The sequence below is a fragment of the Ptychodera flava genome (genome assembly GCF_041260155.1).
Source record: "Ptychodera flava strain L36383 chromosome 23 unlocalized genomic scaffold, AS_Pfla_20210202 Scaffold_23__1_contigs__length_28996876_pilon, whole genome shotgun sequence".
NCBI classification, from domain to species: Eukaryota; Metazoa; Hemichordata; class Enteropneusta; family Ptychoderidae; genus Ptychodera; species Ptychodera flava.
Genome location: NW_027248277.1, coordinates 27,627,868 through 27,655,809, shown reverse-complemented (window position 1 = coordinate 27,655,809; position 27,942 = coordinate 27,627,868). Strand labels below are relative to the sequence as shown.

Genomic DNA, 27,942 nt, shown 5'->3' with positions numbered 1-27,942 from the left:
ATGAAGTAATCCTTGTATCAAGTTTGAATGAAATCGCTCCAGGCATCTCAGAGATATCTGCGTGAACGGACGGACGGACGGACGCACAGACGCACGCACGCACACGCACGCACGGACACACGCACGGACACACGCACGGACATGACCAAACCTATAAGTCCCCCGGACGGTGTCCGTGGGGACTAATAACACTATACTGAATTATCATCGAACTTTGTTTATATTGTTTTCTGTATTGTACGGTGCCTCTGTATGTTGAAAGATTTAAATAGAAATACTAAAATGGCAACACTGCTACTGATTACCATGCATATATCCCAGTATCATTTTTTTCAATGTTCGTTAACTACTTTTAGATATTGATTGAAAATAGAGTACTGCCATACATCTCATATTTAGGGGTAAAAAACTGTTCCTTTCACAGCACAAAAATTCATCATTGTAAGTAATTAATGATGACGCACACGATATCATGTTCACAACTTTATGACATTTTGGATACGTTAAAATGAGTACACTCTCAAATCACTTCTTGTACGGTGAAAACAATTTTTCCATTTACAAACAAATGGTGATTTATCACGGTTCTGGAGAAACACAATCTTTGTATCTTACATTACACTGTTCCTTGTTGTGATTGAATCCTTCTACTAACCTATTGAGGTAGACAGAGACCAAGTTTGTTTATACTGGTAGGTTGAATCGCACCGGGTCCAGAAAAATTCTGTAAATGTAAAATAATAATAATTTAAGTTATTGAACCATTATAGTAATGACTGAACATTTAAGAATATTTTGATTTTTACTACTATGGCAAATATTATTTGCTAATGTTAGAAGATTTACCCCACCCTTAAACCTCATACAGCTAGCTCATCCAGCCTTCAAGAATTAGTATGGGAACACTGTCATTACTTGAAAGTATATGGTTCGATACGAAACGTTTTTTTTCTAGAAATTATTAAAAAATATATGGACTAATATAATAGATATGTTGATTGACAAGCAATGATGACACAAATACTATTTTTAAAGAAATACTACTGAGTGGGCAATTTTTCCTTTTTCTTTTGTGTTAGCAGAAATTTGCCGTTTTACTCCAAAATATAACAATGTGACACCACTATTTAATTTTTTTTTCAAATAGCCCATGGTACTACAATATTTAAATCAAGTTAACCTTTCGAGAAAATTATTTATTTCAATGATATTTTTATGATTTTCTTCATGCAAGTCAATTGAATTGGTTAGAAATCTTAATATCCATCTGTGCAAACATCTTCCAACAATTTTTACAAGAAAGTTATTGGACACATAGAAAATATAGCATTTGCCAATCTGATATTATTAACACATATATTTACCAATGGTTAGCAGCCATGTCAAATAAATTGAGTTGATATTAGGATTCTACATGTAGCAATGTTTTTCTGCAACTCAAATTAAAGTAAAATAAACATTCTTATGTACGTATGGATGGATTCTCACCTACCAGGATTTCGTTTACTCTTTTAAAATCTTTGCATCTGTCAACAGCTTTGCCACCTCAGTGTGACCTTTATAAATAGCCCATCTAAGTGCTGTCTTTCCATCCTGTGAAAGAAAGGTATATAGGAATGTACTATGGACAAACAAGCTGAGTAACAAGGAGATAAAAGTTATAACAATGTTAACATAACATCATGATGTGTTGGCGATTTTCACTTTTAACAAAAACATATTATATATAATTTACAATCATAAATATTTCAATAGGGGTTTTTCCACGTCCTAAGTGTTCTGTAGCACCAACACAGCAGATGCTCATCCACACTGCACATGCTATCTTTTGAGTATGTACGTTTAAGTATTCCCGAGATGTGCATATTTCGTGAATATGATTGTCATACTTAACTAGAAAAAATTCCTTCTGTTAATTGAAAATTTCATAATCTAATTAATGTAGTGTAACAAAGATACAGTGATGATATTTGTTGAGAAGCCTGACACAAAGAATCCACGGGAGTTATTTTTGTCATATTCATTCAATATAATTTTGATAGCAGAAGAGCATACTATCTTGAAACTGTGACAGAAAAGAATGTGCGGCTTGTGTTCGTTAACATTAGAATGTAATAAGTTATGTGGACTGTAAGGAGGAATAAAGAGACCATAATTGTTTTGATAAAACAGAATGATTTAAAGTAAAGAAATGTAAAAGAAAAATAAACTAAGAACTCATTCTAAGGTAACAACCTAAATCAATACATACTTTGGATGTATCAATTCATATAATTGTTGACTACTTTCCTTTCTTGTATGACACTGTTACTTACAGATCAAGTGACGTCACTAGGATTGAATGTCATTTGAAGTGCAGCAATACATGTATATATGTTGCCCTTTCTTCTTTAGGTTTTGTGCAGAGTTTCTTCGAGGTTTTATCAAAAGACAGGCTTGTCTTCATGGCGATACAACACGGCTGAATTGTACGTATACTACAAGCGTTTTATTTATTTAACAGAAACATATATTTTATTCCAATGAAAGTATCAGAGAGTGGAAAAAATAAACAGGAAAATCTCCTTACACCAAACTTTGTATTAATACAGACTGTATCCCATGTAGATTAAACTCCAAACAGTAGTGACTTACCTTACCACATGCCGCTTTGTTTGCACCAGCATCAATCAGAATCCTCACCACATCTGTATGACCTTTCTGTGCTGCCCAGGTTAGAGGATTATTCTTGTCCTAGAGGAAAGGGCAAAAATAAATAAGCTAGTATATCTTAATCAACTTAGCTATACATATCTACATCTTTCTGTGCACAAACACAGGTCTAAATTCTCCTTACATTTGTATGGCCTTTAATTGCAGCCCAGATTGAAGGAGTACTCTTGGGTATATAGGAAGAGAGCAAATCTTGTACAAGTTACCATAAATCAGATAAATTTACTTTTAACTCTATACAAATGAGCCTGGCTTGAATAGACCTATATAAATAAACTTGGCAAGCACAAGGAACCATTTTTATGGGCAACAAACCAGAGATGGAATAATTTTGATGAACCCTCACCTTCAACAATATTTTGTCATTATCATACATGGTTAAATGGCTATTTAGACAGAAATACATTATGGTGTAGACAATAGATAAAATAAAAGATAAACCAGCAAAAATGCAGTTATGGGGATTACTATTGTCAAAGAATAAATGTTATGTCCTGTGTTCATATTTGAAAACACCACCATAAAAGAATTGCATGCAAAATATACATACAAAGATCATGTGATAGGCTTGAACTTTACAAAGCGTGCTAACATAATATTACCATATATTGGATGAAACATCACAAAGAGAATACCAGTATTCTTCTTTTGAAAACAGTAGTGTACATGATTTGTTATGTTCTGTATACTTTTCAAAGATACAAAATTATAACATTGGTCTTCTCTATTTTGATATGAGACCTAAAATGAGTATCTCTCCATTTCCAACATTTGAGAATGTCAAACAATATTTAAGTTGCTCCTTGTATAGCACAAATGACAGATCTAGTCACAATTTCAATACACAGTGACTGACATAGCATTCCAAAACAAAATTAAAACACTTGGCAATTATAAAAATGAATATATTCAGTAAATATTCTAAATGCTTATAATAGCTGTCTTCTAGTTCATCATCTGCTATGAGATGTTGTCCATGAGATATTGTCATATCGTATGATGTACAAATAATATTTATTAATTTATTGAATTGTATGTGTTTTGGTTCAAACACCAGACTTTGCCAAAAGCAGACAACAAATTTGAAGTAATACACAGAAATATTTAACCACCATTTAAACAATCTAATCAAAATCCTTATGAAAAATCTTATCCCTTAGTTTGTGTAAAATTATGTAAATGCTTATATTATCAGCATACATATCTGAAAACAGTTCAGTGCACTCTATTTTGCAGTGTAGGAAAACCACAAAGGTGATGTGATACGCTATTTAAATGTCCTATGAACTATGGATGAAGATTTACATATGATAGTCAGCTAAAAGATTCATACAAGCAATGTAAAGGCTGGAACTTAGCTCTGACTCGGATAATGCATCGTATATATAATTGGTAATAGGATAGCAAAAACACACTAAAAGGCCTGTGTTGGCAACAGATTGTCTTATCAGAAAATGTACCTAAATGATTACAATTTCAATGGAAAACAAAAGGCTATCACACCTTCATAATCTGTTAGTCTTACAGACTAGAACAAACGTGATCCCAGGGATCGTGAACATGAAAAGTGCCTTTAATAATACAGATGCTCTGTCTTCATAGTGTTCATCAAAGCTCAATCAATTAATCCAATACAGTATTTCATGGGATGTTAACAAGTTTACGGTAACATTTTTGACAATATGCAAATTATCTTTGTAATGCAAAGTGTGGAAGAAGAAGGTGAAAATCTTTGATTGCTCATTTCAGAGGCCAGACAAAAAAATGGCAAAAATAGCTGCAAACATACACAATTGACAATTTCATCATAATTTAAACATATACCACACTAAAATCATCCCTAAGAACATGTCAACAAAAGCTATCAGATGAGTATTTTAAGAATCATATTTTTTGACCAAAAATGGCAAAATTGCCCTCAAAAATGACATTGCATATTTCCTCATAGTTTCAATGTCAAATTAAGACAACGCCTTGAAACCTATATACCAGCGTGTATTGTGGATTTACGTCTTAATCCTGTTGTTGTAGAGGAAACTGTATGTGTATATGATCTACAGCATGCAAGTACTAGCAGGCAGTCAAGTTAATGTATGCATATGTACATGTACATGTAAACCTCACTTGCAACAAACTAAAACATACGGAATCTGCAAATTTGCCAAATGGATGTTATTTGTCTATCCTATCTCATACATGGCATCTATGAGTGTATAGGGACTGTTGAAAAACCATTAAAAAACTCTGCAATTTAATTCAGAAAGCATATTTTTACTAAGTATTGCCTTATAGTCCGTGGGCTAGAGGGGGTCTACGTGCACCCCCCCCCCCCCCCACAGGATAACAAACCTGTATTTTTCAGAAGCCTTGGGATCCCTAGAATACGAAATGGAATTTTAACAGAAAAAATATAGGGATGGAATAGCTGTTATGGTCATGTTTTGAAGGGTACCGCAAAATCACGATTTTCCAAGCCAAATGCATTTCGTCAAATGTGTCTTCTTGTAAGTCATGTGCTGAGCTCATTTTTTAACATAACCTCACTTGTTTGGTATCATTAGAAAGGGTTTATACTTCTTTAAGATGACATATTGTACTATGCATATCTTCTACAGTTTTTGTCAAATATAACAAAAACTTACCCCTTACCCCAAAATTTAACATTGCAAATTACAGTAAATCTCAAATTCTACCAATTTTTTAGCTAGGCATGATAAAAAATGCAATGCTTTGTCTGAAATCTGATTTATTTCATACAGGGACATGTCAGAAATATGAAATAGACTTTTAACAGAAAAAATATTAGGAATCTACAGCTGTAACAGTCATATTTTGAAGGGTACCGCAAAATAACAGTGTTGCAGATTTGCATGCATTTTTGTTAAAACTTTCTTCTTATAAGTTATCTGCTGAGCTTGTTTTTCAATATAACCTGGCTTGTTAGGTATCATTCGAAAGATAATTTACTAATCTTCAGAATGATATGTTGTAACATGCAATATCTTATATAGCTTTCATGATATGTAACCAAAACTTACCCCGTACCCCAAAGTTTACATCGAAAATTTCTGTCATAGCTAAAACCAAATTTTACAATTTTTTTAGCTTGACACAAAAAATCTGGCCCTTTTTGCTATTAAATCTGTTTTATTTGGTACAGGGACATGTCAGAAATATGAAATAGACTTTTAACAGAAAAAATATTAGGAATCTACAGCTGTAACAGTCATATTTTGAATGGTACCGCAAAATCACGGTGTTGCAGATTTGCATGCATTTTTGTTAAAACTTTCTTCTTATACGTTATCTGCTGAGCTTGTTTTTGAATATAACCTGGCTTCTTAGGTATCATTAGAAAGTTAATTCACTAATCTTCAGAATGACATATTGTAACATGCAATATCTTCTATAGTTTTCATGATATATAACCGAAACTTACCCCTTAGCCCAAAGTTTACATTGAAAATTGCAGTCAAAGCTAAAACCAATTCTACAAGTTTTTTAGCTTGACACAAAAACTCTGGTCGTTTTTGCTTTTAAATCTGTTTTATTTTGTACAGGGACATGTCAGAAATATGAAATAGACTTTTAACAGGAAAAATATTAGGAATCTACAGCTGTAACATTCATATTTTGAAGGGTACCGCAAAATAACAGTGTTGCAGATTTGCATGCATTTTTGTTAAATTTTCTTCTTATACGTTATCTGCTGAGCTTGGTTTGAATATAACCTGGCTTCTTAGGTATCATTAGAAAGATAATTTACTAATCTTCAGAATGAGATATTGTAACATGCAATATCTTGCATAGTTTTCATGATATATAACCAAAACTTACCCCTTACCCCAAAGTTTACATTGAAAATTTCTGTCATAGCTAAAACCAAATTCTAAAATTCTTTTAGCTTCCCGTACGAAACAGATTTTTTGTGGTAAACATGCAGCAAGCTCTGGGTAAACATACCACGCATAAGTTTGTTTGCCACAACACTCTATCCATCCTGCGCCAATAGTCACCACTAGTGGTGCACTTGTGGCGATTAGCAATCTTTCTCTTGGTATGTCTACCACAAAACTAAAGTAAACACAGTTGCAGATTGCTTTGTGGTATGTTTGCCATGGAAGGCTTACGTAAATACAATGGTCACAGCACTGTACAGAATGGCCTAAGAATTCAAGGCTGCACGGTTACAGGGCAAATTTAACTTGTGCAGCCAAATGACACGAACATGAGTGCCCAGCTGGCTTCTATATAGATGTATATCATATGCATGAATAAAGAATATACATGTTTGCACTCTACATTTAATAACAAAATAGTATATTTATTGAGTTTTCAAAACTGGGGGTGTTAAAATGTGCACACATTTTGTCAGACAAATCTAAGTCAGTTTCCAAGAAATTAGGAAATTCACATACAAAAGAACCTGACTCACCAAATGATACTTCTATGCACAGTGACAAGATGTTACGAATCAAGATTACATCAACAATAGCAGTTTCCTTTCTATACCATGAATATATCTCAGCTTCACATCCATAATATTTGGTTTTTTTGCTGAATTAATTGTCCACGTGTTTGTTGGAAAGCATTTCAATCGAGAAATAAAAACCATTGTCATGGATTTGCACATGCATATTTGATCTGCACAATTACAACGTGGTCTTTCCACTGCAAAGTATTTGACATGACCAAAGTGAACTGTGTTGTCAGCTGTTCCGATATACTTCACTGTGTAAGAGTTCCTTGCCTGTACTCTATGGTAATCTGTTGAATGAATTATTTGGTTGCGTAACTTGATGCGATTATAATACACTAAGTTCTCTGGAACTTTGCCCAACAAATGTACAACTTTCTGATATTGATTTATGGGTAACGCTTTACGATAGTCTCTCCCAAGAGAAAATATATCAAAATCTTAATGCGATGTTAATTTTAACTTTTTCTTTCTCTTCAGTTTCTGTAAAACAGCATATGCTTTTGATTCAATTGGAACACTCTCTGTCACATACGGTAACATTTGTATAATGTTAACAGAACTGATAATTTGAATATCAATGGATTGAGTTCCATGATATAGTTTAAGTAATTCTCCATTTGCATCTTCAAAAGGGAAACACGAATAAGCCCATAATGGTCCAAGGTCCCGTACACAATCAGGTAAATGTAAAAGGGAATGTAGATTTAGGGTCAATACCTTGCTCCATACAAGGGCTCAAACGTGTACACAAAATAGTTTATTAACCTCTGACTTTTATTTAAATCAACTTCTGATAGGGAGTCCTGAGACAGAAACCAGATGGCTTCAACAAATGTGGAATAATGGTAAAAATAATATTCTGGCATTATATCAAAAAGTAAAGGTAGTGAATAGAAAAACAACCAAGATCGAAGTTCAGATGCTTTCCAGTATTTCAAATGCTCACTTATTGACCGAGGTAAACGTGTGATATTGTATGTAGGTCGTATTTCTTTGAGGCGATTGTCTACCAGATCAACAAACGCTGATAGCGAGAAAGGTTGACCAGAATATGATGATGAAAACCAGAGTTTCAAAAGGAGTTTTGTAACCCCTAACAATACACAGTGCATATAATCAATGCTGGTACTACACACATAGTCATATGATTTCAGTTTCATGAGAAAACTTGGTCCTTTGATACCATTCACTGCACTTCTCTTATGAATAGCATCCAATGCCAATTGCCAGCAACTGTTTGCCTGCCGTGCAGTTCCCAATGGATTTTCTTTTTGAAAGGGAAATACATGTACATGGCCCCTTCTATCTTCCCTTGTGAAAGCTGTTTCTCCCTTCTGAAGACATTTTGGACAACTGTATGACCGTTGAACTGAACAAAAATCATAGCCATACTCTTAGCTGGCAGATCAGCTGTACCACAGATTGAAAAGGCTCTGCATATTACATTCTGATTATTTACCAAGACTTCAACTCCCTTTTCTTCTAGCATGTTTAGCTTTTCTAGTGTAGGCTGTGCAAATGTTGTTATCAGAGGTTTACTATCTCCAAACCAAAGACCGCACAAAATCAAATTTTCCTTCATTTTCCTATGCTTGAATGGAAGTTCATTAATCATTGAGTACATTGGCCAGATGGAAAATTTGGAACTTTTAAAAATTGGCACACCATCAGTATTCCATGTAAATGAAATGTTATAGGGATATTCTGACGACAGAGGTCCACCAGGTTTTGATAATTTTTTATAAACCTGACCATCATAAATATCTTCAAAATTGTCAGACTTTTTCTTTTTGCGATTAAATCTATGTTGAAGCAATTGTGGAAAGTCTGAACGTTGAAATAATTTTCTCGATTGTCCATCAATTGGTAACTCAATTAAATATGACTTAGCATTTTTTAAGTTTAAGGCTTTACCACATGCTGTATTTGGACACACAATCATATCTTCCCCAACTGCAAGCAAACAGGAACTGCAGTAGTAATGTTTAACAATCCCAGATTTCATACTTGAAAAAAATTTCTTGAATTTTGCAATGCTCGAGTAAGCTGGATGGACTGACATTGAATGCAGAGATATCAGAGTGAGAAGATCTTGAAGTTGAATACCAGTGATGGAGTGTGTCATTGAATAAACAAGAATTAAAAGAAGAGAATGTTAAATGGTCAGAAAGTGGCCTGGATAAATGGGTTGATCTTTTGGAGGGATATTTGATTCAAAAGTATTTATCTCCTCCAAACATTCATCATCAGAGATCTCATCATTCTCCTCACCTGCTGCAGTACCTTTCGTCAGTTCTTTCCATTTTTCCTCATTAAAAAAAATCATTATCATGGAAGTTGTCAAATACATTGTCATTGCCATTTTGCTCTACAGAGTCATTTTCTGCTGTAACATGTTCATTACAAACAGTTGATGAGTTCACATATGACCCTCCTCGTTGTGGTTCAAATTCGGAATTTGAGGACTGTTCTGGGCATCCAGTCATTGTCAAGTCATTACAGTCAATGTCATGGGCTGAATCATCACAGTCATACTTCGGATTTTCGACAGATGTTCTGTTGCTCCTGGTAGACTGGTCACAGCCTTGTATCGATGTCCCTTCGCTTTGTGTTAAAACTTCTCTTGGAAGTTCTGCTAACGATCTCCGCTGGCTGTACTTGAGCATGTAACTCTTCCTGTAGTGTCTTGGTCTAACATGTCCAGTGAGTTGACTCTAATTGGCATATATTTTTGCTCACGACCATTTCCTCCGTTCTGATCTGCAAATGTAATAATCACTGAAAATAACGTGTCGAAAAAAACTTTTGGGTACAAAAGAAACTACGAATGAAGGCTCTCTATGCATAAGCCTGAGTACGATCATGGAGCTACCACAAAGAGCATCACGGTACGATTCACAAGTAACCGTTTAACGAGGGTGCTTCGGTCCCGATTACGACTTTAAGGGAAAAACGGCAAATTAAACTCGTCCGTGTTCGTTTTTACATCATTGTTCGTCGTTAAGTGATAGTAGTATAACAGAAGCTACAGCTGAAAAAGCCAAACATCGATACATGTATCATTATTTCGCATGCGTGACTCATACAGTAACATACTGCACATGTAAAAGCGTTGTATATGTACTTACCGATATCGTGAAAACGTGAGCGAGGAGTTGACGGCGAAACTATGTTGCTGTAACTTCGTTCTTGCCGATTTCCTGATCTTGGAGCAAGATCATCATGTGAAAGAGTTGTTTGTAAATTTGACATTTTGGATCATAAAGTACTCTGTCGCTAACCGATTACTGCAGGGTAAGTACATACGTACGGACGTTAGAAGAAATTAGACAATCTCCACCGCAGAGTTCTTATCGGCGTGTCTTTCCCACAATTCCTTGCGCTGTCGCCGATAATGACTCTGCCACAGGTGTCTTGTTTACGTGGTAAATCACCACATACTGATCCGCAAACCGGAAGTCAGCTCGAAAACCAACACCGATACGATCTCGCCGAAATACAAAGTCCATCCTCGATGCAACAATGTTCATCGGTTTGAAAACAAATTACTATAAGTTTATAGCAAAACACGAACTGGAAAAATATAATTAGCATTGGAACTACTTTTAAATCGTGTAATTATTCGGGAAGAAACAAGGCTTTGACCTGTTCTGACCTTAGGGCGAATCCCCTGTATCGTCTGCTGATGATGTATTTTCTTGAATTGTGACCCCTCCTGCACTCGAAGTTATTTACCAAGGCCGTATATATAAATACTAAAGAAAGAACAATAAATAAACACTGAAAAGAGAAAATAACATTTTTATTTGAATTTGTAGATAACTGTACGCGTGCTGGAATGAATTTGAACTGCCACGCGTTACTGTGGCAATACCATAGCTACAGTGCGCGACAGGTAAAAAAGTAGTTCATTGACGTTCCAATGACCTCGAGGTCACATGAATATTAATCTGCCTGTGCCAGAGATACTTATTAGCGTACGCGCGATAAGAACTCCTGTTCGAGAGTGGAAATTAGAGAGTACCTGATTTCAAAATGGCGGACATCCGGTACTCTGCATGCTGGGTGTTGATCAGTGTTCGATCGCTTCGAGTAACCGTCATAAAACTTTAAATTGGAGTAAAAAGTGCTGATTATATCGAATTTGAATGTTAGTATTTTAATATACGTATTAAGTAAAATTATTGACTTTCGTTTGTTCATTTTCTATATTAAGCACGAGGGCACTACGATCGCGCGTGAACGAGATTTTACGAGATGCGCCATCTTATTCAAAGATTATTCTTTGTTCTGTCGGAATGCTGGTAAGAGGAGTTAAAATTTTCACCGCCGAAAAAATCGCATTTAGCTCTTTGTCTCGGATCCAAGATGCTCGTTATTGATTCTGGAGATGTAGCTGCTGCTGCCAGAAACTGAAGATTGCTCCAAATGAAGAAAATCCGAAATGGGTGTGCCTATATTGGTTGACCGATGAGAAGTTTGGAGTCTCTGAGAAAGATTCTGTTAAGTTCGAAGATGGTGTAGATTCTGTGTTCAAATTTGGGACTGAAGTCAGTGCCAAATATGGAAGGCACTGGTACGCTGCTGTTGTAGTGTTCGCTTCTGAGCATGCAAGGTCATTCTTTCTAACTGACAAATTCTTTTAAAGTGATTTTTCTTAAATCTCATACCTCGCATTGTGCAGTTGCATTGGCTTTCACATTTTTGATTATTGATTTACTGTTGTACGTGTGCAGTCCTATCCTACACCTGCTCGATATGAACATGTCTCATATTACTCTTTCAGAAAATGCAGACAAAATTTTGATGAAATTAGCTAAGAAATTAGATAGCATTCAACAAGTGAAAATTAAGAAAGCAACCCCAACCGCAAAACGAACTGTCAAACGGAAAATTCAGGATGACTTCACGGCGTCACCGCCCAGGGCTGTGAATCAAAAGAAAAGAGAGAATGGGGAGCACATCAAGGGACATCCAATGCTGACGTTGACTTGTCAATCAGTGATGACGATGAGTTCGATGGACCAACTCCTCCACCTTCACCTCATTCACAAACTACCAAGGCTGCGAGTTCTTGTAAACCAAAGAGGCAAAAGAAAACGCAGTCTAACAACAACAAAAAAGGGAATGGAGAATGGTAGAAAGTGCTGACAGTCGTTTGTTTGCATACACTACTGTATTTTTTGTGAAATATATGTGATATTTATAAAGACTTGTCTTCCTTAGTGCCCCTCCCCAATCTCTCCTTTTTATGTAGGACATACTTCATACTTAACAAATGCTAACCCTGATTAAAACACTTTCAAAGTTATGTTTGATGTGCTTCCTCGGGGAAAGTGTCAAGATTACACAGTGTTTAGGTATGAGGGGGCCAATAAGTACATGTATAAATTTTTATTCTTTACAGAATTTTATTCAATTACAATATTTTGCTATTCCAACTTGTTATTAATTTTTTCATCTTTTTACAGAGGCTAAAGAGCAGAAAAAAGCTCAGGCAAATGCAAGGATTGAGGCTGCTTTTCTTGAAGCACAGAAACTTGCCTCATTGCACTCTCCAGTAAGTACTGATCAAGGTGATTCCAATCCATTGCATGCTTCGGTACCCAATCCTCCCAGAATAAATGCACAGCCAAGCATGAATAATTCCGCTGAATATCCCCCATCCTATCAGAGTAGTGTTAATGCATCTCCCCAATGCATCACACCCATGCCAAATCCATCCCGATACCAACCCGCCGTGTCCACTCCAAAGTCTGCAACCTCCTCTCTCCCTTGCACTAGCGACAAGCCATCTTCGCTTGCCAAGGTCTCCGCTCCGGGCAGCTGGATGCTTCCCGAAATCAGACCTTGGCTGATAGACCCCTAAATCGTGTTTTAAAGCGCCACCACACGACTGTATGTGACCAGTAAATAGCCATCAGATAATCGGTACTACGAATGTAGTAGTATAGGTCTTTTCCCACTTTTTCCTCGGTGTTACCATGGATGTAAAAAATAGAAGGATACAGGACATCCTTTGATCCTTTGTTCAAGGGATAGTTGCCGCCGATTCGTTATCTCGTAATCCCGTAACGGGATTAGCGTGTTATTTTATTCATAGCGTGCCTTCGGGTTGTCATCGGTAAACGTCGAGTCTTTCCGTGCATTACCAACAGACAGCGTAAAAATAGCGTCTTTGTGCCAGTAATGTTGTTGTAGCAATACTACGACCTTTTTCTATCTTAACGATGATATGCAGCTCATCGAGGAGGAAAACAATCGACTACATAGCTCCTAGCTCACTTTCTGTCTCCTGTGAACACGGTATAACAAGAACTGCGCATGTGTAATAACCTTTCACTTCTTGAACAATGCGTCAACCCGTGCAGAATGGTGACGCGACGCACTGAACTTCGGCAAAAAAATCACCAGGGAATTTTCGGCCAGGTACTCTGATCGATAAACATGACCAGACCGGAAAGTCTATATAAATGACTTTAGTTTTGGCGTAACAGTTCTTTCAGCAGTGTCTTTGAACGTCTGGAAACGTGACTTCAAACGGGTGAACCATGGCCTGAACGATGAACGCATTTGCACGCAATCCTATGGGGACGAACTATCGGCGTACCGCAAATATAGCCCAACTTTAGAATACGATAACTTCAACGGCCAGGCGAACTAGCACTTAGGACAAACATTTTTTAAGCGTTCATACCTTGAACCTTCTAATTAGAAAAAATCAGACTCCGCGGTTAGATACTTTGTAAGTTAGAGTAATTTTACGATCAGGGGACTTTATCCAAGTCGGTTCCAAAGAATAGTCATAACTTGGTCAAATATGCGTCGATTTTCTCAGTCTTTGGTTTGTTTGAGCTCTGTTCAGTCTGGGCATTTAACACAAGCAATTTCACAAGTTTGAAAGTTTTTTTTATGAATTTGGCAACAATAATTTGATGTACACGATATTGTGAGTGAAGTGGGTGTGTCTGAGCCGTCCTGATCGCGGCAACCATGCCACAACTTCAAAGACCAGCGTAGACAAAGAAATAACAATAGGTGTGAAAGGGATTATAGGGCTGTCCTGTATCCGTCTATTTTTTACATCCATGTGTTTTACATTTACAAGTATGTGTTTACATTTCATGCTACTGAAATCTACTGCTGAAATCACTGATGTGTTCAAAACGTCAAAACAGAGGCCCAGCCGCCAGCTCGTCGTACCGCAAGATATTCCCAGCTGTCGACTCAACTTGTAAGGTGAAAACATCAACCCGCCAAACTCAAAAGATCGTGGCGCGAAATAGAAAGTTCTACTCGCCGAAGTAAATCTGTTAAACCACTCCTCCAATTTTGACCTCAAAATTTCACGATAAACCCATTACTCAGACGTTGTTCAGACATTGTGGTCCTGTCAACTGGCGCGGCCGGCAGCTATTTGTTGTTCATATCTTTGGAAAATTGTAAACATTGTGAGACGATGAACAGGATTTACCCGAACAGAACATTGCCGCGGGAGAAAACACTAGAAGCATGGCTTGAAAACATGGACTAGGACTTTGTGAAATATGCTAGAACTGGAAATCAAACTGAAGAACCGGATTTTGTTTGGGTGTTGTTCAAAACAAATTGACCTATTCATCACAGCAAGCAATATACCCATCGGTGAATTTTTCATTGACTACAAGCGTCAGCAAGCAATATAAGCTTACTCATCGGTGAATTTTTCATAGACTACAAGCGTCAGTTTTTTTTCAAAGTCATCTTCTGCACTATATATCGCCATATTTATTCGTCGATTTTTTTTCTTTTGGAGATATCTAACGCTTCACACGATACAAAGCGTTGCCATACATTTCGTAACCCACGATCACTGAAACGGAACTTTTCGCCACCTCTCTGAAACACGAGAAAATCGCCCGTAACTTTATCTCCACCACGCAGTATCATTTCTCCATGTAATGCATGACAATCAAATCCTGTATTAAACTCGGGCAAGATTGCCTTCCCACTCCTATATCTCCGTTTGAGCCATTGGGGTGTCACAGGACGAAGGTAAACCAGAGACTTGGTTCAAGTCGGTGAATTTTCAAAAAATAAAATGATTTGTAAAAGTTCCTCGTGTAAAATTTGGCAGCCCAGGTCAGATTTTCGTAGCGATCGAACGCGTTTTTATTTAGTCTGTGCAGCTATAGCAGCAGTGAGTTAGTTTGTTATAACTCCCCTGTATCGCGTTCACCCCACTCAACGCGTTCACATAATCCTACTCACACATTTCACATGAAAACAGAACACAGATCATTGCATTCCAGACGTTCACACAACTCACATGTTCACAATCACGCACTTGAACCAAGTCTAGTAAACCAGAAGTAAATCGAGAGAAAAGCTGCTGTGTGCACAAATAGTGCGGTGGTCGGCGTTTGGAAGGTAGGCGTGGTTTTCTCTTTGAGTGTAACGCGTGCTCTGATTGGTCCGCCTGATTTTCTATTCCATCAAACTCCTTAACGTAGCTTGCGGGTAACGCGAATATTCGTACTGCGCATCGTATCTGCGCAAGCGTACGAACGTTCTTTCCGCGAGCGTTCTTTCCGGAAGTGGTCTTTTTGTCGCGATATAGCAAACAATTACTTTGCGGTGCGACTTTCAAATCTGGTTTGTCAAAACAGTTCACACCAAGATAGCAAACTCTGTGTAACAGGCCCGTTTTAAGTGTGACAAATGTGGGATTATTTGCAGTATTTAGGCCTAAGTGAACCAAAATTTATTTAATACCTATTAAAAAGTTTCGAATATATCAAACTAAACAGGGATCTGTCGCTAGAGGGCGCTTCAGTGTAGCATTTTTTTGTATTAAAATGCCCATATCTTAAAAAATTGTGTGGTGACCCCCAATTTTTTCATTTGATTGGAAATCTGTATATTGTTGAGCTTTATTTACGAGAGTTTAAAGAAAACGTAGATTTCAGATCATGACATTTGTAATGAAAATATCAAAATTTGGCCAAACTTTGCTCTTTTTATAAAAGCACTATTCATGGAAACGTTGCTATATTTTCTGATATTTTCAAAAGTAGACCACAAAACTAATATATTACAATACAGGGACTTGTGTTGTATAAAATCTGGGAAATTGTTTTACTTTATTTCAGTTTATTATTCAATAACACTAGTTAATCGAATAATACAACATTTAAACCAATTTCAGCTAAATGTTTTCGCGGGACAATATAGAGGGCGCCATATCTCCAAAATTTGCATGGGGACCATATTTTTTATTTTACTATTTAACATATCTACCCCAGCTTGACATCTGTACAAAGTTTCAGAAAAATCCTGATTTCATTTTTTCTTACCAGCAAGCCACCTTAACGCAAAATAGTGGGGGTATCCCACACGGCGTGGTTAGTGGAGACTCCTATTTTGCTAACGAGCTGTGCGAGCGGACGATGGCGACAAGCAAGCTAATGACCCGTCATCCATTCAGCACCAGCATGGTATGCATTCATTCAGACATCCTTATGTCAAAGATATGCCTAATGCTAATAGCATGCTTTCATCCACCAAGCAGCATGACACTCTGTCTAACACACAAACTCATGCATCTGGCAATTCTCTTCCCTTGCCATATTATGGTTGGTCCCCACAAATGTACCGACCCTATGGTTTTGCCAATCCAAATGTCCCACAAACTTCTATTGGTGTAAACAATAGCAGTAATCATGGTAATACTAATAGTAATACCAGTATGTCCATCTCCGGGGAAACTTTCACTAACTTGCAACCATTTAATTTTCACCCACCTGAAAATAACTTCACACATAACAGCTTCACACCATTGGCAAGGAAGCATTCTGACATTGAAAATGGTTCTGCACCAAATTCCTTGCTGTCTTTGAACAATAGCAGCAATGGCTCTGCACCTACCGCACATTCAAGTGATTTATCAGCACAAATATCTGCTGCAATTACTACTCTCAATGATAGCGGCTACCCTAGTAGTCCAGAAAGTGACAATGCACCACCCCCTCCTGGCTGCTGTAATGAAAACTGTCCTGCTGAGTTGAAGTATCAAAGGGTTTCTCGGGATCTTGAAACTCTGAGGGACAGTCACAATAAGCTTAGAAAATTGTATGGTATGTACTCTTTATTAATACTGGTATAATTTACACAACTAATATGCTGTAGTCTAATATCACTTCATGTAACCCCACGCCATCAGCTTGCCCCTCAACATTTGCTTTTCCAATATTTTTTCTCTAGGTACAACCTGAAGTGTAATTCATCTGTGGAATTTCAGTAGTTTTAATAGCATGAGATATTTGTTCATTAGCATTCGAGTACACTCCGAATCTGCTGTTTTCAAAACTTTGTTACCTTGACTGTTAATTTTTATATAAACACCTGGTTTCATGTAGTCGATTGTGATCCTATTTCTGTACTTCCTTTAAATACTACTAACTTCTTTTGATTTGTAACTATAATTACTGTTGGATTTTTGTGATGTGACAGATGCTGAGAAAAAGAAGAATGCTGATAGTAACTCTACAATGTCAACCTCACAAGCCCACTATGTTCCAAAAAGAGGTATCCAGATTACCAAGGCTGACTATGTGAGTATAAGTATTGTAACTGTTTGAAATTTCTTGACAAAGACTAAACAGAAAAAAACTTTGAAGTTATCCCAAATAAAGTTGCTATCACATGCTGTACCATACTGCTGACTGTTCTACTGATATGCCATCTTTTTCATGTTCTGTTGTTGGCTTAGGTCATTCTGCAGTCTACAGAGAATGAGGAGAACTTGCCAAGACATTATGACCGGCTAGCTGGATCGAAAGTAGCTGTTCCCCATTCATGGTTAATGGCCTTCCTTGGGAAAGTGAAAGATAAAAGTAAACCCTTCACAATAAAGAAGTTGATGGATGGTTTGTTTTAGCCAGAAGATTTAGCTGGAAAGAATTCTTCATCATTCAACAACACGGAGAAAGCACCTTTGGTAGAAGCTATACAGCGTAAGTTCAATGCTTCATACCTTCTCTGGTTCATATTTTCAATATGCACATTTACCTCAGGATCTGCATTTTTCTTGAAATCCAAGTACAATTTTTTTTAAGAATCAAAAAAATATTTGTAAATTGATACATAAAACTTCGTAAAATGGTATCCCAAAGAAAATGTGTACTTGGACCTAAAGTCTTGTAAAACTGCTGAGAAGATCCTTGAATTTTAAGTGACTTTGAGTGTATGGACCCTGTTGATGTAATATGGAATTTGACTGAACACTAATTATGACCAAACTGCCTGAAATTGTGTAGCAGATAACTTATAAATACATTTTTCTATTTTATTTTCAGTGTTTGGATTATCGACACTATGCATGAAAGGGCCGGAAATAACAGCTGCATTCAATTCTCGATGTGGAACTTGCAAGAGATCGGTAGCCCTTGGACGAGTGCTTCGAGAAGCCAACTCTACTGAAAATGCGCAGGATAAGGAGAAATAATGTGAAAGAACTGTTGATGCATTTGTGATTTCCATTGTTTTGTATTATTTCTTAGCATTTCATCTGCAATAAATGTAAGGTAGGAATTCAATGGAGAAAAAGTGGTAAGTTTTTCTTTTGTGTGTGAATATGTCAGAAAATTGATATGAGTAGTGACAGCTGTAATGTGAAACGGGTGTGAAAAGATGTGAAAGCTAGCAGGGGAATGAATGCTATGTTTCCAAAGGGTGTAGGGTGGTATGCTGCGGAAGTGGCAATAATGTAGGATTCAGTATTGGTATGTATACCACAAGACCTGTTCGCGGCAAGTATACCGCAAAAAAATTTCTGCAAAGCCTCAACTTTTGTGGCAAACATACCAGAACATGGATGAGTGTCGTGGTAAGCATACCACAATATGTGCGCCGCAAAATCCATCAACATGCGAAAATCTCAACCTATGCGTAAGTTTACCACAATTTGTTGTGGTAAACTTACCAGGCAATTATGAAGACTTTACCAGAAGTGTTCGCCGCAAGCCTTAAATTTTCGTAAGGGTTGGACACAAAAAATCTGGCCCTTTTTGCTATTAAATCTATTTATTTGTACAGGGACATGTCAGAAATATGAAATAGACTTGTAACAGAAAAAATATTGGGAATCTACAGCTGTAACAGTCATATTTTCAAGGGTCTTGCAAAATCACAGTATTGAAAACTCGCTTGCTTTTTTGTTAAATCTGTCTTCTTATAAGTCATCTGCTGAGCTTGATTTTTGACATAACCTGGCTTGTTAGGTATCAATAGAAAGGTAATTTACTTGTCTTTAAAATGACATATTGTAATATGCAATGTCTTGTTTAGATTTCATGAAATAGGACCAAAGCTTACCCCATACCCCAAGGTTTACACAGCAAATTACTGCAAATCTGAAACTCGACCTTTTTTACAATTTATTAACTTTATATACAAAAGGCAATGCTTGTATGCAATCTACGAAATCTGTGTTTTTGTTAGAAAAGTATGTTACAAATATGAAATTAACTTTTAACAGGAACATAATATGATTTTGTAGCCTTTTGGATCATATTTGGAAGGGTACCCAGGTATCAGGGCAAATTTGCCGAAACACATACATTTGCAATATTGGGTTCCCCCTCCAAAAATGATCCAAGTGGCTACTAAATTGTATCATCTTCCCGTTAAAAGTTTATACTTGTAACATACTTTTGTAACAAATAAATCAGATTTTAAATAAGAATTGCTTTTTGTATTATGTGCAGCAAAAAATGGTAGAATTTAAGATAAGCTGTAATTTGCGATTTGAACTTTTTGGGTATGGGGTAAAGTTTGACCATATTCCAGGAAAACTATGAATGACATTGTATATTACAATATGTCATCTTAAAGAAGAATAAATTTCCCTACTAATGATACCTCACAAGCCAGGTTGTGTCACAAAATAAGTTCAGCAGATGACTTACAAGAAGAAGAATTTAACAAAAAAGGTGCCTGTTTGCGGTACTGCGATTTTCATTTCCTCTTCAAAATATGGCTGTTACAACTATAACAGTCCAAATATTTTTTCTGTTAAAAGTCTATTTCACATTTCTGACATGACCCAGTACCATATACAACAGATTTAATACCGAAACAGAGCTATTTTTATCATGTCTAGCTAAAAATTCACGGAATTTGATCACGTTATCTATGACAGTACTTTCAATATAAACCTTGGGGTATGGGTACGTTTTGGTCATATTCCATGAAAACTATACAAGATATTGCCTGTTACAATATTTCATTGTAAATACAGTTAATTACCTTTCCAATGATACTAAACAAACCCGGCTATAATCAATAACAATCTCAGTAGACTACTTATAAGATGACAGATTTAACAAAAACGCATACGAATCAGGAATACTGAGACTTTGCTGTACCCTTAAAAATACAGCTGTTACAGCTATAGAATCCCAATACTTTTTCTGTTAAAAGTTCATTTCATATTTCTGATATGGCCAAGTACAAAATAAAACAGATTTCATACAAAAAATTGCCTAATTTTTTATGTCTGCGTAAAAAAACTGCTTGAATTTGATATTAGCTATGACAGTAGTTTTCGATGTAAATTTTGGGGTATGAGGTAAGTTTTGGTCATATTTCATAAAATCTGTACAAGATATTGCATGTTACAATATGTCTTTTTAAAGACTAGTAAATAATCTTACTAATGATACCTCACAGCTTACATTATATTCTATAAGAAGCTCAGCAGCTGACTTACAAGACGATAGATTCAACAAAAATGCACGCAAGTCAGGAATACTGAGATTTTGCTGTACCCTTCAAAATCTGACTGTTACAACTACAGAATCCAATCTTTTTCTGTTAAAAGTCTATTTTATATTTTTGACATGACCCATTACCGAATGAAATAGATTTCATAAAATAAATGCCTGAGTTTATATGTCTAGGTAAAGAAATGTAGAATTTGATTTTAGCTATGACTGCAATTTTCAATGTAAATTTTGGGTATGGGGTAAGTTTTGGTCATATTTCATGAATACTATAGCAAGATATTACATGTTACAATATGTCATTTTAAAGATTAGTAAATTATCTTTCTAATGATACCTAACAAGCCAGGTTATATTCAAAAACAAGCTCAGCAGATAACTTATAAGAAGCAAAATTTAACAAAAATGCATGCAAATCTGCAACACTGATATTTTGCAGTACCCTTCAAAATATGACCGCTACAGTGTAGAGTCCTAATATTTTTTCTGTTAAAAGTCTATTTCATATTTCTGACATGTCCCTGTATTAAATAAAACAGATTTAATAGCAAAAATGGCCAGAGATTTTGTTTCTAGCTAAAAAATTTGTAGAATTTGGTTTTAGCTATGACTGAAATTTTCAATGTAAACTTTGGGGTAAGGGGTAAGTTTTTGTTATATTTGACAAAAACTGTAGAAGATATTGCATAGTACAATATGTCATCTTAAAGAAGTATAAACCCCTTTCTAATGATACCAAACAAGTGAGGTTATGTTAAAAAATGAGCTCAGCACATGACTTACAAGAAGACAGATTTGACGAAAATGCATTTGGCTTGGAAAATCGTGATTTTGCGGTACCTTTCAAACATGACCATAACAGCTATTCCATCCCTATATTTTTCTGTTAAAATTCCATTTCGTATTCTAGGGATCCCAAGGTTCTGAAAAATACAGGTTTGTTATCCTGTGGGGGGGGGGGTGCACGTAGACCCCCTCTAGCCCACGGCCTATTTAGAATGTCCATTTTACTTAGGTTCTAAATGTTAATGCAGTCAATCATGAATCCACAAATTCAAATTTCAGCTTGAGCGATCTTGATGCTGAGCACAACTATCAAAGCCTACTGACTTATCAATAAAATCACCGTTATGTAGCCTGATCATACACAACACATACACAACAACATACAACAAGATAAATACATGTAATGAACACGCAAAGGAACATTATTCTCTTTGGAGTGATTGAGGTCTTGAAGAAAAACTGTTTGAATGTGGTCCTCTAAAAGGTATGATGATTGAGAGTCTTCACATGTTGCTTTGAAGGCAATTCAAAATTTCATTTTTTCCTTCAGACATCGAAACAAATCTTTTCTCTCGTGTTTTGAAGACTACCTTTGGCATTGTGACTGGTTTGATCATTGTTTATATTAGTTGATTCAAATCAGTTGAGCTGACTGGCATGGACGATTACATCGTTACCACTGTCACTGGCTACACAACATTGTGTTGTCTACTCATCCACACTCATCGACGATGGCAGTCACGCCCTGCACAGCTGTCCTGGGGACTCATCAGGTCATTTAACTTTCTTTACCAATGTATTTCAAAATACTTGGCTAGTTACCATTTTGTTGAAGTTTCTGGCTTACATATCGTAAAAGCAGCAGTGTATATGGTATTCAAATATGCATGCACATCTATGGAACTACGGACAACTTTCCCACTACGTCTCAGTCACATTTCATTTGCATAATATAAACAGTTGTTGATGTTTCCGAAGTTACCTATCCGAGGTCATCGGATATGCAACCTGCGCCAAATCGGGTCATGCCATTGCATACCAAACTCTAAACTGGGGATCGTATGTTTTAAATCAGTTTTACTCAAAATTTCTTCACCCTTTCTGTGATTTGTTCGAAATAGCCAAAATTACACTGGAAAATAAGCTTACGAATGGGTGAAGATTTGTTTTTCAAATTCACAAGTTTTTTTTCCGTTGCAAGCTGCGTGTAACCCGGCCGTGCGACGTACCAGTGACCGGCTATTATCTACATCACTGCCAACCAAAAAGCCATAAAGCTACAAACAGTAGAAGGTTCTAACTTACGAAACTTCACTAAAAACACCAAATTCTGCTGCTGTGCTTAGAGACTATAATTTATTTGCCAGACTTTCCCCTTATTTTTTGTCTAGTGTGAGCACTTGTACTAAATACATGATGCTCACGCCTAAAAGAGCTGTCAGCCTGACCACAGTACCTCGGCCATTGCAAAAATCCTGGTTATAAGCTAGGTTTGAATTGTTCGAACACATACATCATATCCATCATATTCAGGCAAAGGTGATAATTGGAAGTACCTGGTGTAACAGATAGTTTACAGTCTCTCTGATAAGCTGATGGCTAGGCAAGTGTTTAACAATCTCACCCACTGTTTGCCAAAAACTAACATCACTATGACATTGCCTATTAACATCGATTTCTAAACTAGGCTAGGCTTCTGTTTTGGCAACTTGATGAGTCTTGTAACAAGTCCGCAGTCATTTTCCATGTCTTTCGAAACTTGATCAAATATTAAAAGAAAAAACTTTGAAAATTTAAATACTGGAGAAATAGAGTTGAATCGTTTGTTTTTCAGCCTAAATGCATTTATTATCGGTCAATGTTAGAAAATGGTTGGTGTGCAATTAGGGGCTTATGGAACCATCTACTGGAACTGGGTAGTCCTCGATACTTCTGAATATGATTATCAATGGTAAATTAACCCATGTTCCATTGCTAAATGGTCGTAATGATTGGTTTTCATCAGTCGTTGATAAATAATTGTGACCAAAAGCAACAAAGAATCAAATTCTAGGAGGCACCGTGGACCAGTGGTTAGGGTAACAGACTCACTATCGAGGATGCTGAATTCGAGCCTCGGTTCAAATCCCAGTAGATCCAGAGTAGCGGATTCACTGTTGGATGACGGTGAATTTGAGACTCTAGCTTGGCGTTGTGCCCTTGAGCAAGACACTTTACTCCTCTGTGCTCCATTTGGGGTTGTGAGTTATTGGTATTAGAAGTATTTGACCTCCATGAAAAGAGGTGTTTCACCTATGGAGTTATCGAGTTTAAATATAGATTTAAAAAAATTCCTTTCTTGACAAACTAAAAGACCTTGTATCAATGAACCAAAAATTCTCCATCATATGTCTGTATCCAGAAGAAACCATAAGTTCATTGAAAGACAATTTAATCACTTGATATCAAAGCAGGCTGCTGGTTTGGTGGGTTGCAGGTAAAATTCTTAGAGCAGGATTTACATGTCATATCTCCATCTATAACAGGTATTTCAAATGGTTTTGTTCCGATCGGTACGTTTCCGAGCTATGGAAACATGCTAAGGTGTCCCATAACATAAAGGTGGGAGTATAAGTGACACTAGTAATTGTGAACCAGAGAGTATTTTACCAGTTCTATACAAAGACTAGGAGCGACATATCAATGATCATTTATCATTACCATAAATATTTATTTATTTGCAAAATTTATAATATCCTTCATGGCAAAAAATCTGGGTAAGAGCTTTTCCCCATTCCAGTCTACTCTTACTCGTTTCTTGAGTCCTAGTGTTCTAAAATCCACAAAAAACAATTAGTTGTTGTAATATTTATAGACTTAAAAAAGTGTTTGATCTTGTTAACCATACCATTTAATGGCGTTTGAGATAATGCGATAAGTTTCTTCAAGTCATATATCTTGCCAATTGAGAGTAGTGTGTGTTTCATCAGATCGAAATCCAGAATGTGTTTCATTGTCAGTTTGCGTATCCCAAGGGTCAATTCTGGGTCCGCTGCTTTTCTATTTACATGAATGGTATGCTCTACATATTTAATGTGAAGTAGAGGTGTTTGCTGATGACACTTCGATGCACACGTCGTCTAAGACCACAGTCGAATTAGAATGTAAACTAAACAGTGACCTTGCATATGTTAATGAGTGGTGTTTATATAACAAATTGTGCCCGAACACTGAGAAAAACAAATGCATGTTGGTCACCACAAGGAAAAAAGGTCGCACTTGGATAGTCCAAAGCTGAACCTTCACATCGGTGACAAAGATATTGAAAATGTAGAAAGTGAAACACTGCTTGGAGTTAAGATTCAGAGATTATTTATCGTGAACATCACAGGTTGATAGTATTTCGAAAAATAACTGAAAACAGTATGTTAATTAAAACCGTACGGTCAATAAGACGTTGTGGAAGTTTAGAGTTTTAAACACGCTTGTTACAATTTTATCGACAAAGCTTTTTCGACACTTTTACATTAAAACTGTCTGTGTTGCAATGTTGTTGGTAACCCTGTGTGTCACACTCGTAGTTAGGTACAAGCCTGGATCGTGATGTTTTCAGTAACTGAAGCTGACACACAAAAAGTTGATTTTAGCACAATTTAAGACAAACTTATATACCTTTTCTAAACTTACATAACTATACTAAATTTTCTTAGGTCTTAAGATTTTCATTAGATAACCAAGATCACACCATAGGATATCTCCTACTTGATTGGTCTCATTCAACTTCTATAAATAATTAATTAAAAGTATGACATCCCCTCAAATCTCATTTTCGGCCATATGAGGGAGAAAATCTCTACAAGAGAGCTTTACACTTGTACTTTGTCTTCTGTGTGTAAGTTTTATTTGTGCTCGACCCTTGTGAAAAAAAAACATATACCTATCAAGGCTATTGAGTTGAAATTAAGTTGTTAATTATTATTATTATTATTATTATTATTATTACAAGTGGCATAGTAGTGGATATAACCTTTCATCCTGAGATGCTCTTGTTGTTTAATATTTGGAGTGATCAAAATGTTTTGGTTGGGTTGTTGAAAAACTCATATTTCTGGCCACTAAATTGTTGCCATTGAAACAGGCTGCATGAGCATAAAGACCAGGTTTGATCGTTGCAACCCATCAAACCCCCTTTTCGACAGTTTTGTTCCATTCTAAGCAATTTTCAAAGGCATTTCGCAATAAATGATATTTGAACCCCAAAATGGTTGCCATTGAAACAGATGACACAGTGATGAATATTGTATTTGAGTTTCTCAACCCCAGATGCCTTTTTTTTGTAATTTTTGGAGTGATCAAGCCCTGTTTGGTGGGGTTTTCGAAAAAGGGCACTAAGATCATAAAGATCACCTTGTTTATTATAATCCCTAAAAAAATGTTTTGAGTGTTTTGTTGCATTGTAAGCCACTTTCAATAAAATTTGCCAAAGATGGATATTTTTAACCGCTAAAATGGTTGCCATCGAAACATGGGGCATCAAAACAGACATTTTTTTTTTTTTTTGACCAAAAATACCGCTATGCTAAAATTTTCATAGAAATCGACGTATTATTAATTGTATTATGATAATTATATAATTCTTTATTTAATTATTATTATCAATATTATTATTATTCTATGTTTTGACACACAAATGACAGAAAATATGGCTGCAAATCCATCAAGCGCTTTAATAATGTGGCATCAAAATAAATTTTGGGAGACCAGACTGTTCACAGGGTTGTGGACCCCGGGTCCCCAAGAACCTATTTATAGCGATGGCTAGACCATTTCAGCTCTCCAGCATAGAGAAATAGCTGTCCACCTTCAGAGGCACGAGAAAAGGGTACATGTGTGATGCTGCATAAAAGGATGCGCACAACAACAACACTGGATCAAGCATTAAAATACAGGGAGTTCTATCGACACATATTGTGTGCCCATGGCGCTGGACCTCCCCCAGCCTTTAGACTGTGATTTTGACACATTAAAACCAATTTTACATGACTATGACGTGGCAGTCGGAAGTTAGAAAACCAACCAGAATTTTCATGGGTTACAGTATTTGCCAATATTTGTTGTAAGCCTTCGTTTGGTTCAGAAGTAGAAAGTTGGATGCATTGCAAAAAGTTCGACAAGAAATTACAGATAAATTTGTCAAGAGTTGGCATAAATTCGCTGTCAAACGTCTACTTTGAGCAACATGCACATTGAAAGAGCATCGTTTGTCAATGGCTCTTGCACAATCAATTGGAATAAGTGTTACATCATTGGTATCCCAGGGACCCACCACAAAAATAATTGCAGCTTCTTCATGAAGTATTTGTCACGCTCATAAATTTGAATATCTTCTAAATTATGTCTAACAATTTTGATGTCAAATCATGACTTCAATTTATTAATATCCTTTCGCCCTGCTGTTTAAGTAATGTTTTATTTTCAGACGCTTGTAGCTTGTAAACTTAGGGATCTTTCTGAAATATTGTAGCCTTTTAAATCGTAAAATGTCAAGTGTCTTAAGAATATTAACACTGCAAATAAATGGCTCTGAAATAGGTATACTAAGTTTTGTTATATTGCTATCAACAGCTGACAATGCCCCTTACAATACTTGACAAATACGACTGGGCTATTCGAATTAACACTTAACTGATATGATTTTATTTTACTTGTTATTGTTACATTGTAATTTGACACAACATAAATAATGATCAGCATAAATTTTAAACTTTGCAAATAAAATGTGTCATGAGTAACAAATTCCATGTTCAATGAATATCTTGTCAAACACTTACTGATGTAACAGCTTCAATATCAGCACCGACACCAAGTAGATATTTCACCACTTCACTGTGACCACCCTCAACAGCATGTAACAGGGGTGTTTTATTCGCCTATAATTGAAGAGTTACACAGATAGATGTGTGTCAAAAGTATGAGGTATACTTGTATGTCAATGCACCATTGACTGTATAACAGAGTTTCACAAACTTGATCTAGGGAGGAAATATTATTCAATAATTACAATTAGTAAAATTATGGTCTTTAGTGTGGCACACTTCTGCATAGTTTGTATATTTCATAAGAGCTGAATTTGAAACAGCTCATATTTGTTTTAATAAGTATATCCATTGCAGTTTGGTATAATGCCTTCCTGCATCAAAATTTGATATACTGTTAGCTCTA

General features: G+C 36.2%; 1 long non-coding RNA gene and 1 pseudogene across 1 annotated transcript; one reads left to right on the top strand and one right to left on the bottom strand.

Annotated features, from left to right (window-relative positions):
• Window positions 1-27,942, top strand: part of LOC139123704 (ubiquitin-conjugating enzyme E2 Z-like) — a 585,434-nt pseudogene that overhangs the window by 142,077 nt on the left and 415,415 nt on the right.
• Window positions 166-27,652, bottom strand: LOC139123697 (uncharacterized). The gene is made up of 4 exons (XR_011549767.1): window positions 27,552-27,652; window positions 2,635-2,733; window positions 1,493-1,593; window positions 166-724 (listed from the first exon to the last, which is right to left on the bottom strand). It is a non-coding gene; the product is annotated as an uncharacterized lncRNA (long non-coding RNA).